Raw genomic sequence first — 23,048 nt, forward strand, 5'->3', positions numbered from 1 at the left:
GGGGGCACGAGTGACAACCAGACGAGGTTAAATGTCTCCGACGACACCGCCAATTGAATAATGACTGGCCGTAATAGGAGTCTCCGGTAAACAAATGGATAAAGATAATGATTCAATTACGAATTAATTAGGACTGCCGCGCGTCAAAGGGTGACCAGGCGGGTTCTGTTTTTTGCTATCGTCAACAGATCTCGTTTTTAGTACCTGCTTGGAGGGGGTTGGTATGGTAGTAAGAGGCTGGGATTTGTCGAGCAATTATGCCAACAACTTAGCGATCTCCAGTTGAGGAGTAAAATGTACCCGTGGCATAAACATGATTCAGGTTTGCCAAGTATTGAACCTCCTAGAGAGACTCCAGTTTTAATTAGAATTTTACATTCTAGAAAAATTCCTCAGACTAGGAGCACCACACACGAAGCTAGCGTTTCTATCTTTTTTTTTTTTTTTTTTTTGTATAGTCATGGTTATAAATTTGTATGCTACGTAGTTTTTTTATCAATATAAAGTTCGTGTCCATAGTTTTAGGAGAAACTTTCAATGTGTGTTCATTAATTACAAATGCAGGAGACTTACACAAAACTCAAGTTCCGTAGTCAGTGCGAAAAAAAAAAGAAAAAAAAAAAAAAAACTTATTTTACTAATAAAATTAGGGGTTAAATTTTCACCATACTGGAAACGGCTATCTCTTTGGTAATTCAAGTACGGACTTTTGACATTAACTTTGAGGTGAATTTTAGAGAAAACTCTCATAGAACACGCTGTAAAAAGAATACAGCTCTGGAATCTTGTTTTGCAATAAGTGACATTCAAAGAAAAACAATTTACTGCCTTTGACTGCATAACAAAACAACCTACATAAGATGTTGAAAGATAACAAATGAGAATACAATGGCGATAGGTCAATAAAAATATTACAATTCCTTCAATAACAGCAGCAACAAGGATAAGAATAATAATCATGAAAACAAATTAACCATGAAACACACATTGGAGTAGAAACAGATGATCTATCTTCAAGCACATCTCTATGATGGTCGATCTTATTAAGTTTGCCTGAGAACCCTTCAATCACAAAAGAGGAATTGCAATCTCTTTGAGTGTTTGTATACCTTTGTATCAAGCTTTTTTCATCTTTTATTTAATCCTTATACCAAGCTTTTTCATTTATTATTTACCGTTTATATCAGGTTTTCCTCTAATTCTATTTAACCTTTATATCATGCATGGCTGACATCCCTCCAATAGGAATTGGGAAAACAAGATAAGCAGAACAGAAAAGAGATAGACTGTAAAAGAGAGACACCTACAGCGGAGAAACAGAGAAAGAACTACCGGTATACTAATTGAGGCTAAATAAACTTTAAATCAACTCGAGTACATAAGACATGACAGAAATCTATATAAGTTTTGAGGCTGTTTATTATTATTATTATTATTATTATTGTTGTTGTTGTTGTTGTTGTTGTTGTTGTTGTTGTTGTTGTTGTTGTTGTTGTTGTTGTTGTTGTTGTTGTTGTTGTTGTTGTTGTTGAAGATAAAAATAATAATAATAATAATAATAATAATAATAATAATAATGCAATCAAATTCATTCTATAAATTCCAATATTTTGATACACCAAACCACACACACCCAAACATACGATTTGAAGCTACTTTCAACAATAACCACATTCATCTAGTAATATCATTCCACAGATAAAACATATAATATCCAGAAAAATAATTGGACTTTTGTTCCATTACTCAGCGGGACTGACATTGTCGTATGTAATCTAGCTAAGCTGGGAAAAACAGTAAATATAATTATGCACGACAGGAAAAACGTAGCAATCTTAATTATTACTTAACGAGACAAAATATATATACTTCGTTTATCATCATTTAAAAGGAACAATTTTCGTGGTTCGATGTATTTCCATCAATAAAGTAATTAGATTTAAAGCATCTATTTTCAAGAGCTTTCTTAACCTTTGTCTCTTGGTGGGTGTTTGTAATTTACGTTATTAGAAATGTCATGTTCAAAATTGATGAGTAATATTGCTAACGGTAATAAATGTCCAGTCCATTATTCTAAGTTCATACCTAACCAGGGATGTTTTTTATGTAAAAAAAAAAAAAAAAAAAAAAAAAATTACTGGCTGGACTGTTTGTTCTACTATGATGAGAGCTTTATTATTTTTTTCCTGAATAATTTTGTTTATTTTTCTGAAAGAAGGCGACTTTACAAGCCGGAATAAAATATAAGTAGTAACGCTTGTTCATTTTAGAGATATATTAAAAGATGTCAATAAACAGCACCGTAATTATTATCATTATTTTATTTATAGAGATTCACAGAGTTGAAGGATATGAAAACAAACGAGTTAAAACACCGTTATCCTGTTTCTTTCTGAATTAAATTATCATTTTAAAATTAAAGATGATAGAACAATACAAATTATAAAAGGAAGAATTTCACCTTACAGCTTCAGGTTGTCGAGCTACTTTAAAAATAAAGAGAAATTAAAAAAAAATGCAGCTGTCCAGTAGACTAAACTTTAGACAAAAAATCTATTAGCCAGATCTATATGTACAATAATAGACTAACTGAATAGACACTTACTAATTTCATATAAGAGATAAGAATGACTTCTAGCAGATTCAAAGCTGCTTTTCTTCAATTATTTTAATGGAAATAGCCCGTTTAGTGCAAAGGCACACATTAACTGAACGTGGACGGATGAGTGGAAACCTAAAGCATTTTAAAAAGAGAATTAACTTCGCCAGGGCACCGGACCATGGGCATCTAGCATTATCATTAAAAGAATAATACACAAGCAATTTTACCTCTTGCCCACAACGTACTTATCGCTGTTTCATCTTAATTTTGGGGTATTTATCTACACTAATCCTTTCTCGGTTGGTTGTTTGTGTGTGACTGAGAGAGAGAGAGAGAGAGAGAGAGAGAGAGAGAGAGAGAGAGAGAGAGAGAGAGAGAGATATTTAGGTTCTCCACGGCTCATAAAGAATCTCTCTTGGGCGTAGTAATCGAGACATGTAACCCTCCAATTGACAGATGGTTCGCTCCGACACGCACGCTGGATTCGTTAAGCATCCGAGTCGTGAGAGAGACAATCCGTGTGTTCGAGAGGTGGCTTCGAGGTCCTAAGATAGAGAAAGAGAGAGAAAGAAAGAGAACTTGTGGAGTACCCCTCGCAGTGGAGATGCCTGTTGGTGCTTGTACTATCGTATTGTACCGGCGTTGTTAGCAGTTGTTGTTGTTGTCGGTGCTAGGGGTTGAAGCGATATTAGGGGGTGGGGAAGACAGGGCCATACTTGTAATGGAGTCGAGTGATTAGAGGGTTCGATGATTCAAAACATTCTGCGGGATCTCGAACCAGCTTCATTAGCGGGTTGTTACTCGTTCATAAGTATTTAAGGACGAGCGACGTGTTCTCACATAACTATTTTTTGCCCGTTTTTATGGTGAACACATTCTTTATTGGTCGCTTTTCATGGCTCGATTCTCTTCCAGTACATGAGCTTCATTAGCGTCTAGGATGAAGCACCGAATTGAGATTTAGCGTCTCGTGCTTATAATGAATAGCCCGCAGCTTCATCTTGAAAAATAAATATCCATAAATATTTAAAGTACGTTATGTAAGAATACTCTAAGTATTTTAGTTAAAGACGAAAAAACAGGTTTCATTCAGACTAGTGCACTAGAATTGCAAGGCCTCTTCAATTTTTAAACATATGGCAGTTCATGTTTAAAAACATTAAATTTACGTCACTTGGTGATTCAATGTCACCATCGAGGTTTTTATGATCCCAAGTCGATCGTTTCTTCATCACTATTATGATAACCAAACAGCCCTTTTATCATTAACAAAATAACTACTCATCCTACAAATCAAATCGATAAGGGCTTACTAAATAACGAAAAAACAATCATCCTTTTAAACTTCATTTTCTAATAGTCTTAAAATCAAGAGAAATATTTTCCCTTTTAAACTTTAATAATAATATATATATGTATATATATATATATATATATATATATATATATAGTGTGTGTGTGTGTGTGTGTGTGTGTGTGTAAAACACGGAGAAACAAGTTTCATTAACCACAGGTACGAAAAATTTGCTTTAAATAATTCGCTAAAATGGGTAAAATGTGTTTACAAGGAAATGACATAAGGCACGTATCTATGATAAAAAAAAACCTACCAAATTTGTGTGCCAATGTACTCATTCCTCTGCTGATTTTTATTGTTGACTCGCATATTTACTTCTAAGGTAAATTAATATAAGAGCAAAAAAAAAAAAATACCTAAATAGTATCATTTATAAATTATTCAAGAAGCATATAAGATTATAAACGTTCATACTCATACATATATATATATATATATATATATATATATATATATATATATATATATATATATATATATATATATATATATATATATATATATGTATATATATATATATATATATATGTGTATATATATATATATATATATATACATGTATGTATGTGTGTGCGTGTGTGTGTGAGTGTGTGTTCACTAAAAATGCATTGATGTGAAGCACCTTTCCACATCATCCGAGTTCACAAATTGATGGAGCCATCAGCTCTCATGTAACAGACACAGATTAAGACGAGAAGAAGGAACAGCAGATGAAGCTGGAGAGCCATTAGTCATAGGAGACACAGACCTGCGTCTGTTTCAAGAGTCAGATGGGAACTTTCATGACTTCATCTTTCGTTGGTCAGCAATGCATTGGCACGCTACGGTTATCTTTAATGATTTCTCCAAATGGCACATGATCAGTTTAAAGACGATTGGCGCGTCGCTATCAATATATTGATCACAATGATACCTCAATCATCTAACGGATATTACGTTGATGCTTCGATTTATGAAAATTACAATTTCGCTTAGGAAACTAAAAAGCTGTCATATATTTTGGGACTATTTTCTATTAAAAAATAAAATTTCTCTTTGGCACTCATTTTCCTAAAATAAACGCAATCAAACAATTAATTTTCTTAAAAGACAGCTATTAAAAAATCTCGGTATCTTGACCAGTTGTTTTTCGAATGTCTAAGTAACAATGGAATGATTAAAATTGTCTATCTCCGTTTTCTCTGGGAAAAACAAGAAGAGCTGGCAATAAACTTGTTTTTCCAGTTTTGTAGTCAAATCTCAGCATTCTTGAAAATGTGAGGGTTAAAATTCCTAAAGATACCAAAATACCCAAACACGAATTAAAATTCTTCAGTATTCATAATTCAATGCAGAAAAAGGGAGTCCTTAGCTAGATAGAGTATTGGAAGTAGGATTTAAACAGATGAATACTATACATCTCTATAACTAGTATTATTATTACAACTCATGGTCTGAAAGCTTAGCATCTGATGAAATTCGAGATGCAAGCATTAACAAGCCATACACTTAAACGGTATTCCGGCCAAGAGCTTAGTAATGACAAGATCCCATAAATTTTGTTGATATAAATAAGCACTGAAAAAATTCAGCGGTAGAAAAGGGGTAAAAACCAGGACTAATGTTACTAATATTAATGAAAACTAATGGAATTTCTGAAATTAAAACAATAATATTTTTACTGAATATCTAAAACCTAATTATTAATACTGTATCTTGAAAAAATCCTAATCGTCACACCCATCCGTAGTTTTCTGAATTAATATGCAATACATTCTTAAAGGTTAACCAGTAATATACTTCCTTTCAGTGAGTAAAAAAACCTAAATATATAATAATGGCAAGGAATAATATCAAGGCAGAGCAGCTAGTTAGAAAGAAACATATTTTGAAAACTACCCCCAATGAATACGGGAAACGGCAAAACTTCTCCAATAGCAATATTTACAAGCCAGCTTGAGTTCTTGAGCCTCAAGTTCACGATATATACTTCACAACTGACTATAAAAGTAAGAGGACAGAATCCGTTACAAAAGCTTAGTCAACTAGATGATAAAATGAAACCAGTCATATAACCAGGTCAACCAAGTTCCATTGTATCTGGACTACCTGACACTAAACCCTTTTTCTTTCTAAGTATATATATATATATATATATATATATACAATATATATATTTATATATATATATATATATATATATACTATATATGTATATATGTATATGTATACATATATATATGCATACATATATATAAAGTTATATATGTAAATATGTGTATATGTAAATATATATAAATATATATATATATATATATATATATGTATATATAAGTATATACAGTATATATATATATATACATGTATATATAAGTGTATATATAAGCATATATATACATGCATATATACAAATATATATGTACATATGTAAATATATATATATTATATATATATATATATATATATATATATATCCAAATAAGCCATATATATTTTTGATATATTAATGTCTGGATTCTCTTAACGACCTCGGGATCAGAGCCCCAGGCGAAATCACACAAAGACAAGAGCTTGGCTCCGGCCGGGAATCGAACCCTGATCGGCAAGCTTATATAGACAGTGACTAACCCACTTGGCCACGAAGAAAGATATATGGCTTATTTGAATATGAAAAACACGTAAAAATGTGCAAAATTTATCATATATATATATATGTTATATGTATATATTAAATGTATATATGTATATATATGTATGTATATATATGTATATATGTGTATATATATATATATATATATATATATATATATATATGATTATAACTAAACCAACTGGTAAGATCATTCTCTATATTGTCAGCATAAGTAAACTCTCAGTTCGTCATATAAATTCGTATATATACGATTTAATATCATGAAAAAAGTAGTTATGAGAGAGAGAGAGAGAGAGAGAATGAGAGAGAGAGAGAGAGAGAGAGAGAGAGAGAGAGAGAGAGAGAGAGAGATTGATTGATTGATTGATTTAAAGTTTTCAGGCATCCTGACAAGAGAGAGAGAGAGAGAGAGAGAGAGAGAGAGAGAGGGAGAGAGTATGTCTTTAATATTCCTTTTAATAGACCCCAGGTAATTAGGAATATCTAACTACAAATGACCATAGCTCACAGGTCAAACCTTTTTAAAACAATATACCTCCCCTTCCCTTTGTTGAAAGATAATTAAAAAATACTTGACTTAATGAACAAGATAAAACAGCTATTGCAAGCACGACAAAAATGTTAGACTTGATGCATATGTTCTCTTACTTTGGGGGGTCTAAATCACGATACTTTCGTGCATACATTTATACCTGAGCACATACACACACAGGATGAGAGAGAGAGAGAGAGAGAGAGAGAGAGAGAGAGAGAGAGAGAGAGAGAGATAGAGAGAGAGAGAGAGAGAGGGGACATACCATTATTAACATAAAAATTCTTTCATCTTCCAATGCAAAATGGAAACAAGTCAATTTTAAAATGTTTGTGTAACAGGGCATATATTTCCTTAAACATAACTTCAGACTGTAAATGGTACAATGATTGAACATAAAATCATATAGTAAATACAGAAATATGAAAAAATATTGTACTTATATGTATTTACCATACGACAGTTAATCATATTCATCTATTGCAAAAAGGGAAAATGTTCAATTTATTGGATCTATCGTGAAAGTAATGCTAGTATGAAATATAGTCACATAATAAAGACTAATAATAATTGGCTTTACATAGAAGCTGCTATTATTTCTAATTGCCAAGAATTTATTGAGAAAGGTTCATTGCTAATACCAGCTATTTTTTAATTTACTATCGAGTAAAATTTATTATAATTCTAGAGAGAGAATTAGTTAATATAACTCCCCCCGCCCCAGTGCGATGAAACGTCTTAACCACCCAAGGAAAATAACTCGTTCCACATAAACACGTAGAAAAAATTAATGGAAAGGTCTCACTTTTCAACTCCTCTTATTTTGCTTCACCAAAGATAACTATCTAAAGAGCGCATTTGCAATTCAGAAGAAGTAAACAAAATCGTTAACAAGATCAGGGACGTATGATTTGGGAGCGCAACACCTAATGATGGAAGAGAACAATAATTAGAACAAAGAGGAAAGTTGAAGTGTCTTGAATTTTCTTCCAATCGGAGATAACGTCAACTAGAAACACCACTGGAACAACAGGGGTCAGGGGAAGCGGGAGGGGGTATGCTGGACATACCGTATCTTCGAAAGGTCAAAGAGAAATTTCAAATAAACATAACTGCGCGTTGACAAGGTTATTTAGATATCATATAGTTTGCTTGTCCAAAAGAAAACAAAAAAGCTTCACCACTTCATTCCTTCTTCGTCTTCGCCCTAATAAAAGTCTCCATCTATCCCTGCATTAACTTTCTTTGCATTTATTATCTAACGAATGCCTCTCTCCTCCTCCTTCCTGTCACTCGCCACTGCTTATCGCAATCTTCACCCTCTCACAAGGTTAAGAAAAAGAACAGAAAAGGGAATGTTACACATCACGACATTTATGTAAATCTTCTCCTGGCAGCCATAAAATTTAAGAAGTTTTCTTATATTTATTTTCAGAATAAGTGTAAACCTTTAATTAAAACTAAAACAGGATTTGAATTGAAACCTTGATAATGTAAAGGATGAAACACAAAGACTATCTAATATATAAAATGGATGGCAACATTATTAATTTTTTTTATATATAAATAAAACTTAAGTTAATTTCCTTATTCACGACAATATATTGTAAGTTTATATAGGAGACATAAGAATGACTTTGACACATATTTTTTTTAATGAAAAATTAACATACTTTCTTCCTCATTAACAAAGATGCCTGTTGGTAGACGTGACGGTCCACTATATATGACATTTTAGTTGAGCCCAAATATTATTACTTACTAAGCTACATCCCTAGTTGGAAAAGCAGAATGCGAAAAGCCCAGGGCCTCCATCACGGAATATAGCCCAGTGAGGAAAGGAAAAAAAGGAAAATAAAATATTTTAAGAAGAGTAACAACATTAAAATAAAGGACGGCTACTTTGCCCAATAATACAGTAGTTCTTTGGTACTTCAGACCTCTCTGTTCTCTTACTCAAGTAGTGATGATTGAAAAATAAAATTGCCTCATATTATTAATAACAAAACAATCTCGTAACTTTAAATATAACAAAGTTAATTTTCAATTCTATTACAACATAACAATTCCATAAAGAAATAAAAGAAATACCAGTACGTCCTTGTAAATATAACTGGATGAAATAGATAGTTTCACTCATCTTCATATCAATATAATGAATGTATATCGGGAAGAAAACAAAAGATACAGAAGTATACCAAATAACAAACCTTTGAGTTATTTCTTTTGCACATCAAAGGTATGCCCCTTATCTATTAATTTATAAATATTTGGTTCCATGACATCATTTGTGGGATGAATATATATATATATATATATATATATATATATATATATATATATATATATATATATATATATATATAGATTGCAAAAAAAAGTAGGGAAAAGAAGAGAAGACGATGAATTGTAGAACTAAGAAATCTCGCAGGTTTAGCCTGGCGCAGAAACCATAGACAGATGCGAGTTGAAGAAAATGTCTGAGGCCTTTGTCTTGCAGTGGACTAGTGATGTCAGAGGATGATGATGATGATGATGATATATATAATATACATATAAATAATATATATATAAATATATATATATATATATATATATATATATATATATATATATATATATATATATATATATATATATATATATATATATATAAACATGTTCTTCAATCTAAAAAAAACGATAATTTGATAAATATGCGTGAGACAGAGAAAGGCTCCTGCAGTTCCGTTAAAAGAGATTCTCGTGAGGCAAAGATTTTACCATTCAATGTGAGTGATGTTAGTTATTGCTTTTTTCAATTTCTATATCTTTTATTCATCTATTTGAAAAAGGTTTTAGGGTTTTTATGGCTAAACAGTTCCTTTCACTCCTTTTTACTCTGAATAGCTGCTTCAAATCCTTTTTGTTATCATCATTATCATTATTTGTTTCTTTATCCTCGGATCATAAAATGGATTAAGCTACTGTTCCGCCACCTTCAGTAAAAATTATATTTCATCATCAGGTCTTCGTGGGAATTCTCTCTCCTTTTCTAAATATGCTGGCGGCAATCTCTGGCTTTGTAACCATAACTGTATAATATACGGATACAGAAAATAACTCCCTTTAACACACACACATACATACAATATACATACATACATAAATACATACATACATACTGTACATACATATATATATATATATATATATATATATATATATATATATATATATACAAAATATATATATATATATATATATATATATATATATACACATACACACACACACACACACACATATATATATATATATATATATATATATATATATATATATATATATATATATATATATATATATATGTGTGTATATATACATATATATCGGCATATCTAAAAACCACAGTATTCAAGTTACAAGTGCCCCAGTTGACTGCTAGCAATGGTTTTATGTTAGGAACAATTGTTATAAATTATCGACTTTCTAACTTTTCACAGCTTCAACTATCTGCCATACCTACAATAATTTCTTTTGTAAGAAAATCTAGTAGATTACTGATTTTTCGAATCATAAATTTTATATAAATGATAAGAATGAGCAAATAGTTAGTTTGGTTAAACATTTAAATGTGATGTATATTTTGATATATCATATAAGATGTTCCCTTGTGGCGTAAAGCGCGTAGAGCACACTTGAAAGGATATGTAGGTAAATAAAAAATACCTAATTTGGAAGTATACATAATAAGTAAATAATATCTAAAATACTTGGTACAGAAGAGGACCATAAACTTTAAAAACTCTGAAGCACGAATTTCTGCAAGTACTATGTGAATAGGCTCACTGTATGTAAACGGCATTGATGCCCTGCCGATGAACCAAACTTAAAACTAAGTTTTCAGTTTTGGATACAAGTTCTATCCTTTACTTGGAAGCTGGATAAATGGGGCTATTGCTCTGAAGTAGTTTAATTGAATGAAGGAAAACCGTATAATTAAACGCCAAAAAAAGAAAGCTCATCTCTAATAAGCTTCATAATTTCAACCTCTATGTACTGGTAAGCCATAAAATCAAAATTTCATCTGGATGATTCAAATTATAGGAAAAAGCACAATCTCTATAGACATATCAAACTCCTGAAATTATTCTCATATGAATGTTAAGGATATTAAGTATGAGCAGCTTTATGGCGGATAAATTATTTTGCAAAGACAATATCTGACACAGATTCACTAAAAGTAATTTATGATTCCGTTTCTCCCAATACTTTTGAACTATGAATCTTCTTTTTGTAGTCAATCTAGTCTTTACCATTCCGGCGTCAACAACCCAGTTAAGTTGTCAAGCTAGAGAAAGTAAAAATCAATCAATAACTACCTGATTAAGATCAGACCACCTTAATAATACCTGGACCAGTGTTTACATTGCACTGGACTGGTAAGGTACCATCTCACAAAGGCATTAGCCATGAAAAGGCGATCTTAAAAAAGGAGATTTGAAATGGGTGTGAAGAATGATCTTGGAAAAGGGAAAATATTATTTTATTAAAATTCTTCTAATATAACACTTGGTTATCCTTCTGAAATATTTGTTAATCGCAGAAAAGAACATCGCTCTGATATTTTACCTAATAATTACCTTCATAATTTCATTTTCTAACCAAGTTATTGTACGGTACTGATTTCTACAAGGGAAAACCACATTTTGAGCAATAAAAAAAAAAAAGGCAACATTCGTTCTTTTCCATACACATGCCGCTCATTTCGCAAATTCTGTATTAGAATATCGGTATTTCAGGATGTAAGTCCGAACATAGGAGAGAGAGAGAGAGAGAGAGAGAGAGAGAGAGAGAGAGAGAGAGAGTAAAAAAAAACAACCCTAATATATTTCTTTATACGTTAAATGATACATCAGGGTAAGGGGATATTGAACACCGATTTTAGTAAGAAAAATGGGTTAACAGGCAAAGGGGGAAGGAAGAAAGAAAGGGCAGGCGAGAGGTGTTCACGCCCCCACCCCTCTTCACCACCTCCTCGGAAATGAGTTGTTCCAGCCAAGTCTCGTGATCATGTCTGTTATGTTGTGCATGAACCGATGAAACCCGGACAACCCCGGGACAAAGCTGAACATGGACGCGACATTCACGAAGACTCACGGCATATGACAGAAGCGTCTCTGGTGCTCGCCGCCGAATGCACTAGTCTTTTAAAAGGAAAAAAATACAATCAACCTTCTACGACGTCACCTTCAAAGTGGATGAAGTCACTGTACCTCATACCGAAAATGTAGCATCTCATCTTGAACATTTTGTAGACGCCTCTCTCTCTCTCTCTCTCTCTCTCTCTCTCTCTCTCTCTCTCTCTCTCTCTCTCTCTCTCTCTCTCTCGATCAATAAATAAGAGATCGGACCTCCCTTTCCATTGTCTCGACCATCATAATCATTCGTTATGGGAATGGTGGAGCACTAGTGCAATCTTGCCCGACCTGCTACATAGATAAACGTGTTAAGTACTGCACATCTGGCTTTTCTTAAACGTATATAAATTCGCTTACATTCCTTCTCCAAATCCTCAATATTTATTAAAGTCTCTCTCAAATGTACAAACAATTTATATATATATATATATATATATATATATATATATATATATATATATTATATATATATAATATATATATATATATATATATATATATATATATGCTATATGTGTGGTAGGTAGTAGGATGGCTAGGGCACCAGCCACCCGTCGAGATACTACCGTTTGAGAGTTATGGGGTCCTTCGACTGGCCAGACAGTACTACATTGGATTCTTCTCTTTTGTTAGGATTCCTTTTCTCTTCGCCTACACATACACCACTGTATAGTCTGACAGCACTAAGATTACCAAACAGTTCATCTTCACCCAAGCGGTTAATTCACCATCATTGTTCAGTGGCCACTTTCCTCTAGGTAAGGGTAGAGGAGACTCTTTAGCTATGGTAAGCAGCTCTTCTAGGAAAAAGACACTCCATGATCAAACCATTGTTCTCTAGTTTAGGGTAGTGCCATAGCCTCTGTACCATGGTCTTTTACCGTCTTGGGTTAGAGTTCTCTTGCTTCAGGGTACACTCGGGTACACTATTCTATCTTATTTCTCTTCCTCTTGTTTTAATAAAGTTTTTTAAAGTTTATGTAGATATTTATCTTAATGTTATTGTTGTTCTTAAAATATTTTATTTTTCCTTGATTCCTTTCCTCATTGGGCTATTTTCCTGTTGGAGCCCCTGGGCTTATATCCTAGTTTTTTTAAACTAGGGTTGTAGCTTAGCAAGTAGTAATAATAATAATAATAATAATAATAATAATAATAATAATAAATATATATATATATATATATATATATATATATATATATATATATAAATATATATATATATATTATTGGCATTATTTTATTTGTATCTCTCTCTCTCTCTCTCTCTCTCTCTCTCTCTCTCTCTCTCTCTTCCATACACAGCAAAAAAAAAGAAGGGAGCGGAGGTAAGGAAGTAGAGCCCCAAGAGCGAAAGAGCGGAGGGGAGGGTGGGGAGAGGGCCCCGCTGGAACATCGTGATCCATAATACGATGTGTTAATGGTAAATGTGGTGAGAGCGAAAATGATGATGCAGTGCAGATGAAAGGGATTATTTAGAGCAAGTGCCGATGCAAGACATGACATTAGCGACCCTCTCATCTCACACCTCCCCTTCTTCTTCAGTCCTCGGGAAAGGGCCTTAAAAGGCTCTAATAAGGTCTCGATAAAATGGATGGACCAGTCAGATTGAGGCAAACGTCAAGAAAGGTTAAGACTGCCTTCTTGATGGTAATGGCAACGACTGAGATTACGGGGCACAAAATACTAATGATCGCTGAAAATGGTCAAAATCGTTTTCCCCAACATCTCCAAGTCACTTGGCCACATTGGATCAATATTTATTCGCTCTTTGTAAAATTATTTGAAACACAAAAACCCACGAATATATATATATATATATATATATATATATATATATATATATAATATATACACTACATATATGTATATATATATATATATATATATATATATATATATATATATATACATATATATATATATATATATATAATATATATATACTTAAAACTTATATTTTCTATTTCATTTTCCCTGTGTTTTTTTGCAGTTTTATATATATATATATATATGTATATAATATATATATATATATATATATATATATATATTAGATAATATGCAGTATAGTATAGGCCTATATACATATAAATAAATATATATATATATATATATATATATATATATATATATATAGAGAGAGAGAGAGAGAGAGAGAGAGAGAGAGAGAGAGAGAGAGAGAGAGAGAGAGAGAGGGAGAGAGAGAGAGAGAGAGAGAGATCACTTAAAAACTGAAATACCAGAACATGGAAACATCCCATGCTGGTGATCTGCTGGACTGGGATTCGAGACCCACTCAAGCTCCCTAGTTTCTTGTAGTGTCTACAACTTCACCATCCTTGTAAGCTAAGGATGGGGGGTTTGAGGAAACCTGTAGATATACCTGCCGAGTCATCAACAGCTATCGCCTGCCCCTTTCTGGTCCTAGCTTGGGAGCAAATGAGGATTGGACGCTGATCATATGTAGGTATGGTCAGTGTCTAGGGCATTGTCCTGTTAAGACATTATCACTGTCCCTGGCCTCTGCCATTTATGAGCGACCTTTAAATTACAAAATTTTCCTTCATAAGAAATTACAATTGGGATATTCAACAATGAATATGTTTATTTTTATATCTTTTCATAACTCCTATTATATTTCAATTGTAACTTCCATTTTATCCTCACTTACAATTGTAAAATAAAAGTACCACTTATTACCGTATTTCTGTATGTTCAATTTGATATGCAATTTTAGCTTACAGCTTTCTTCTTTTAAGTTTATTTTTTGAAATAACACGAATGGATACTTTTCTTAATCAATGGGTGGTGAAACGTGGTAACTTTAAGATCTGTGAAAGTTAGACCGATATTTTTTATTCTAGCGACATAATATGGAGGTAGCTTGTTGTAGGATTTATATGTGTTCGCGCGCGTGTGTATCTTATCCCCGTTTTCAATGAGGTTATAGTCTCACCTCAACCATCCCAGCCAGAAATCTACTGCAAGCTTGATCCCATGGAAGGATAACACGTTTTGGCTCCTTTCCAAGAAAACTTAGTATTTAAACTGTCCTAAGCAATGAATTATGAGTTTGGTAGTTTGTAGAGATTGGTTTTTCGCAGTTTAAAATTCGGAATGTTAACGTCTTCTAGTGGCAATAACCCTTAAAAATGAGGTGTTTGGAATGGAGAAAAATTATATATATATATATATATATATATATATATATATATATATATATATATATATATATATATATTATGTTACGTTCAACTATTGTACACGACGTAGATTATGCAAATCCACTAAAAAATTTTACCAAACAAAAGCAAAACACTAACAGCAAATGAAAATGATAGCCAGCAAACAAAAAATATACCTATATTTAAGATTTAATAAAATATTTACAGCATTACACAAGATCCACAGCAATAGTCACGGCATGCCAAAACTAAATAACAATATACTGTATATGAATTCGTACGGCGAAGTAGGTCTTGAGTTGACTTCATAAACTTCTATGCAGTAAGCGACAGATGACGTTGTTTAGTTTTAGGTATAAAAGTTGAAACGCAGGAACACGGCTTCTGATGATGAATGTTGAAAGTTTCAAAGTTCTGTGTCTTCTTCAAGATACTCTAACGTTGCGTGTAGTCCCTATATTTCAGCGTCACAGAGGATGTAGCTGAAAAATGTCTCCAAACACCAGCAGTGTATTATTCTACTCCCCTCCTCTCGCTCGGCACCTGTCCTTTACATACGGGGACCAATACTCCCGGATGTTCCAGACAGATGAGAAGTGCCCATGACCGGCATTACGTATCATGATGCCACGCTACGGACCCATTCTTGAAGCTCTCTCCTGTCAGACAGCTAGCGCCAAAGTAGAATCTAGAGCTCTCGTAGACGAACACAGCGATATTTTTGGGTTACAATTATATTTACATACATAAAAAATTATTTGTTTTATTTTGTATCAACATAAATGAAAAATAAGCCCTTTTCACAAGTTTTGTATTGCAATGTACATTAATTTAACGTATATATAACAATATATATATATATATATATATATATATATATATATATATATATATATGTATGTATATATATGTGTGTGTGTGTGTGTGTACAGAGAAAGAGAGAATAATCCTACTATATAAACATGTGCATCCATATTGTTTCTGAAGTATTCTAGGTAAAAATTATTATGATATTTCAATTCTAATAATAAGAACAATCTTTAAAGCCCTAGTAATGACACAATGGCTAAATTGCCAGATAATAATCATCACAGCTGTTGATGACTTGCACTAATCTTTTGCAAAACTAATGCTTCCTTCCTTTATAGAGTCAACTGGTCAGCTTATTTTCTACTTAAACTTGTCCCCCAAAATAACATATATAACTCTAATCTAACTTCTACTTAATTACGTTTTTCTTCTCTTTTTCAACATTCCATTTCGTACAAATTTTCTAATAATTACCAATTCCCGTGATATCTCACCACATCCAATCAAAGATGCACCAGATAAAAACATCTGTGAATCTATAATATTCACATCCACAATCTTTATTTTGTATTAGATTGGATTCATGAATCGACCATATGACCAGGCGCTTTGGTCTGGGAGGCCATTCAACACCCAGATCCAATTGAAGTCAAAACCCACTGTTGCTCTATGAAATAACACTAAGAGAGGTATATTAGCAAGGTCGATGAATGGAAGCAAGAAGAGAGGTGTATAAAAAGTAAGTGCTGCTAAGGGCCAATGAGACACTTCAAAGGCCATTTGAAAATACCTTCAGTAAACCGCGTGAGGTGTACTGTGGGCAATACCCTACCCTAAACAATATCAGGCGCTACAAAGACCATTAGAAAATGCCTACAGTAGACCGCGTGAGGTTGCACTGCGGGCTCCACCCTACCCCAAAACAACATCAGTGTTTTTTAGTAATAACCTGAACATACTTTGCAAACCAACAATGAACTAATCACCCTTACCTACATAATACAGCAAAGTAATAGTGTTTTCATCGTTAATTCTAGTAAAGCCATCCACAAGAGCAGAACTTGTAAAGTTCTAAATCGTTAATTTGATATTAAACAACGAGTAACATAAATCCATCTGGAAAATAATAAAATGATACTGCATAGTTATAATCTTTTTGCTTAAATCATGGCTGTAATTTTCATAAATAATTTGTAAACTAGATAGGTTTACTATAATGCCACGCCCAAGTCATGATCGACTCAATTACTCTTTTCGAAGTTATACCTTATTTTGGGTCAACAAAACATTACGTAATTTTGCTATTCCGATACAATAAGAACTATCCCCTAAATTCATACTCCCATTGCAGTATTATTAAAAAAAAATTAATGGATAACCAATCAGAAAAAAAATATCGAAACATATCGGCTATATGACAAAAAGTATCTAATACAATATAAATAAACTCCAGTAAGAAAATATGTGAACAATAATGTACTAATCTCAGAGCTGAAGACCTACTAGCTAGGAGAGGCTTAAAACGTGCCTCCGTTACGACCCATCTGAGTAATGCTGACAGAAATGATCGGACAAAAGTGACGTTGAATGAAGGATTATCCGAGAGGCCCCTCATATATCACAAGATCCTGATCGTAAATATTACGAGCTCCATTAAGGAAAACATTAATAGATAATAGAAAATTCGCTGGACTGAAACACACAAGGAAGTTTGATTAATAGTCGAGGTCAAATAAAGAAAACGAAAATACATAATCTTGTGAAGAATAATCTTACATAAACATTCCATAAATGTTGTTATATTGGTAAATTTTGTCTTTTTAAATTTTCCACTTTATACAACAAAAATAGCCTAAATAGCCTTTTTAAAAATTGTCAACCTAGGTTTTACAAAAGGAAGGTTTTAAAGTTTATCTTTCACACCTAAATATTCTGTTGACACACAAACAGGGCATAACATATTAAAGAATAAAAACTTTCATGGATTATTTGATCATTTCTACTACCAAATAAGCACTATTTAAATGCATATTCAATAATGACAAAGCTTAGTGTCATCTTTCAGTAGTCGTAAAAACGCATAAGACCTAAAGGAAAAATATTGGATGACTTTCCTTTGATAAGAATACTTACATTCATTAATATAAATTATCTATTGTTAGGAATGGGTAAAAGAGAGAGAGAGAGAGAGAGAGAGAGAGAGAGAGAGAGAGAGAGAGAGAGAGAGAGAGAGAGAGAGAGAGAGAGAGAGAGAGCGCTTCCACTTAGTATAACACTTTAGTCCATAATGCCTTTACATTTCACATTTTAACAAATACCATCATTACAATTATATTATCGAAGCAATGTAATGAGATTACTCGCCGGTACCACTATATATATATATATATATATATATATATATATATATATATATATATATATATATATATATATATATATATATATATATATATATATATGGATAAAATCTTTAAACTTTTTATTTTTCTGAACCCGACAAAATAACCACTGCAGTTATTAAGAAGGCAGTTAGACTAAAAGCTCATGAAGATTTATAGACGGCTTGATCACTGTTCCGAAACTTAACCACCGAAACACCTCGTACTTATCATTATTCTAAAAATAATAAATAACAATAAACGGTTCACATCCAATGACCTTCCATCCGTGTAACTCGGCTAATGAGTATATGTGAAGAATAATCATTGAATTAAATCACAGGGATTTTGCAGTAAAACAAAATTTATAAGACAGTTTTTTTTTTTTTTTAAGAATTTCTAGCGCGCTCCAATAAATTTGTCTCGAGCGAAAACATTTAAATTGATCGACCTTTAATTGGCCATAAATCTTCCTATTTTGCTGCATGCAGGATCTCTTAAGTAGAGCTAATTTCTTGAGTGCGATAAATGACGATAATAACTAACATTAGAATAAATTATCAAAAATTCAATCACCGACACACTTTCCCGTAGTATGCATGACTGCTACATTTCGAATTATTGCCCGTAATTACAGTAAAAACAGCTAGAAAGAAAGTTATATATAGTGTTTGGTCTTTTAAAGTCCCCACTGCTGTTACAACATGACACAAAACTCGTATATTTTATGCGTAAGTTAATCACAATTGCGATATATATATGTATATATATATATATATATATATACATATATAATATACATATATATAAATATATAGACACATATATAAATAAATATACTCATACATATATATATATATATATATATATATATGTGTGTGTGTGTGTGTGTGTGCGTGTGTGTGTGTGTGTTCCATGTATATTCCACACCAAAAATTCTACCCTACTAAATTACCACACCAATAAAATTTCTCCCCGGCATTTTTCACCACACCTAATATGCAAACGGAACTTTAATCACATAAGTACATAAGTTGAACGATTGTGTGATTAAAATAATCAACTGGATATTTTAAGTGAAGCTCACTTTAAATTTCAGTTGCCTTCTTATCGTTGTCTTAGAAAGAATTTTTTTGTGGGGTAACCATGTCCCTCTCGTATATTTCTTCCTCGAGGGGAAAAAGAAGCAACGGTTGACGAAGAAAATTACATATACGAGAAGCATAAAGATAACGTTAAAAGAAAACAAGATCCTATTGGCGTTGTGAAAAATATCTATAACTGTTTCCATGCCCGCATTCACACTGAATATAATCAAAGTGAGCCGGTTATACGGGCGAAAGTTAGTAGTCATTCACATGCTTCATCTAATGCAGAAATTGAGAGCCAAAAAGCTATAAATGCCAAGAGAGACAAAGTGGAGAACTTCGGTGACACAGTGAAGTAATTGTATCACCTCTACAAACACTTAATGAAGGAGTCGTCAATAGACAGAAAGAACGCGTTTGGAATTCTCGCCCTCCCACAAGAACGCATTGGTTAATGTAGCAGATTTATTAGTTTGCAAATAATTATTTTACCTCCCATATGCATGTTTTCATAATTTTGTCTTCTTTTCTAGGATTATGAGGGGATCTGAAGTTATTGGGGACTTCCCTTCCATTTCACGTTTCTGAGCCCAAAACTGGCTGGGTTGTTTGTACCAAGGTATATAAAGTTATTCTATATACCTTGGTTTGTATTTGACGAAGGAACGTCACTATTTAGACCTACAGTAGCTGTTGAGTGAACATCAGGGAACCGCTAACCTATATGGAGGTTTTTTATAGCACAAAAAAGAAAAGAAAAAAAGAAATAAAAAAAAACCGCGTCATTCTTGTCAGTTGTTTAGAATAGATGAGTGGGTATATAAAACGTAACTAATATCTGCTCCACAGAAAAAAAAGCAAATTATGCGGTTCCGCTTGAGGAGTTATAAAAATAACGTAAGGCACATGAAGCATATCGTGAAAATCATAGGATGAATAAGTTGGACATGAAAAGGCTCTACAATAGTCTAAAAAAATACATTAACTACTAAGAAGGTTACAACTCCAGCTTCAGACTGAATACACACAGAGACACACACATACATACACACACACACATCATAATATATATATATATATATATATATATATATATATATATATATATGTGTGTGTGTGTGTGTGTGTGTGTATTCGTAAAAATCACAGGGAAACTTGATGCTCAGATGCAAAAGAACCACAGGGAAAAGAAAATATGAAATATAAGATCAAGTCCTGACTTACCTCCGAAGAAGTATCAGGAAACTAGTCAGGACTTAATCTTATGTTTCATATTTTCATTTTCCCTATGATTCTTTTGCGCATATATATGTGTGTGTATATATATATATATATATATATATATATATATATATATATATATATATATGTATGTATGTATATATATATACTCTATATATATATATATATGTATATATTTATATGTATATATATATACTCTATATATATATATATATATATATATGTATATATATACTCTATATATATATATATGTGTATATATATACTCTATATATATATATATATATATATATATATATATATATATATATATATATATATATATATATAAATGAATGCTATCTACGTATATATCACCTGTGGTGAGGTGATTTCCAAGGGGTCGGGACGGGTCTCCTGCCAGCTAAATGGCCTTGTACCTCCATCAGCGACTGCACCCAACGGCACCCATAATTAAAACAAATTACGTTTAATAATAGACCAACACGTTCTAGAATTTGTAAGCTGAAAGGTTCTCACATCATCACCCTTCGCATGCATCTATTCAGACGAATACCCAAGACCAATGACTTATGGGGATCTTAATGGCGACCCTTCGACTTCGTGTACCACGGGATGGCTCATATTTTCTCCTTCAGGCCTTTGACGGAGACCCCGTGCAAACCTTTTACATGCAGATGTTACGATGGCTTGGGGCTCCTTGCCCTCACAATTACCACCACCTCCGTTATGGCACTAAAGGGTGGATCTTTATTATCAGCGCGATTCATGCCACGACCATTCTGAGACTATGGAGGTTTCATTGAAAATCGATTGAAGGGAGCACCCAATAGGGGTGGAGGGTGACCAGGGAGAGGCCGGGCCGTCGATACAAATCCTCTGAAGAGTGAAAAGAGGCTTTGAAACGAGACTGCACTACAATAATGAGGGGAGGGGACGCTTCGGAAAGGAGGAGGCCATATTTGAAGATGCAGGAGGGTAATTAAAGTGCCGGAGGAGGAAGGTGTAGGTGGAGGTTCGCAAAACAGGTGAACGAGTTTGTGGTGGGTGGCCGCCATTGTGTACAAAAGAAAAATTGCCGCCTATCAATATCTTCTGTAAAAGAAGCAATAAGCGCTTATTTCCTCATGAAAAAGTAAGCCGAAACCATATTATGATGTTGCACAAAGAACACGAGGAAAAGGCTTAATCAAGCAAACATATGTAAGGGTCGTGGTGGCCGATGTGATAACGTCCCTGACTGGTGAACACCAGACTGGGGTTCGAGACCTGCTCAAACTCGTTAGTTTCTTTGGTCGCAGCTATTTCACCATCCTTGTGAGCTACGGATGGGGGATTTGGGGAACCCTATACGTCTATCTGCTGAGTCATCAGCAGCCATTGCCTGGCACTCCTTGGTCCTAGCTTGAATGGAGAGGGGGCTTAGGTGCTGATTATATGTATATATGGTCAGTCTCTGGAGCATTGTTATACTCGATAGGGCTATGTCAGTCCCTTGTCCCTGCCATTCATGATCGACCTTTAAACATTTGAATCTTTAAACCAGTCATGTCACTTGCTCATTTACATGCTCTAATAATTGATATTAATTGTAATAAGAGTGCTTCTTCAGATGGAACAAGAATGAAATATTCGATGATGGAAAGGAGGGTATAAAGTCGTAGCAATAAAAACGTAAGGTTCCTGCCCAGCTATAGAGGATCGATTAAAAATAATTATATAAAAGCGATAAGAACCAAATAGGCAAAATCTAACTGAATTCAACACTTTCGTAAAAAGCTTATTCTATGAAACAAGAGCAAAAAGAACACCCAGCAAATTTGCAAAAAAAAAAAAAAAACCGTGATATTGTAATAAAGGTAACTGGATACAAATAGTAAAAAAATGAAATGCCAGTTATTTAGTTATTACTTGAGAGAGAGAGAGAGAGAGAGAGAGAGAGAGAGAGAGAGAGAGAGAGAGAGAGAGAGAGAGAGAGAGAGAGAGAGAGAGAGAGAGAGTAATTCTAAAATGCTACCATTTCAAGACATTAC

The sequence above is a fragment of the Palaemon carinicauda genome, chromosome 27, assembly GCF_036898095.1.
Source record: "Palaemon carinicauda isolate YSFRI2023 chromosome 27, ASM3689809v2, whole genome shotgun sequence".
In the NCBI taxonomy this organism is placed as follows: domain Eukaryota; kingdom Metazoa; phylum Arthropoda; class Malacostraca; order Decapoda; family Palaemonidae; genus Palaemon; species Palaemon carinicauda.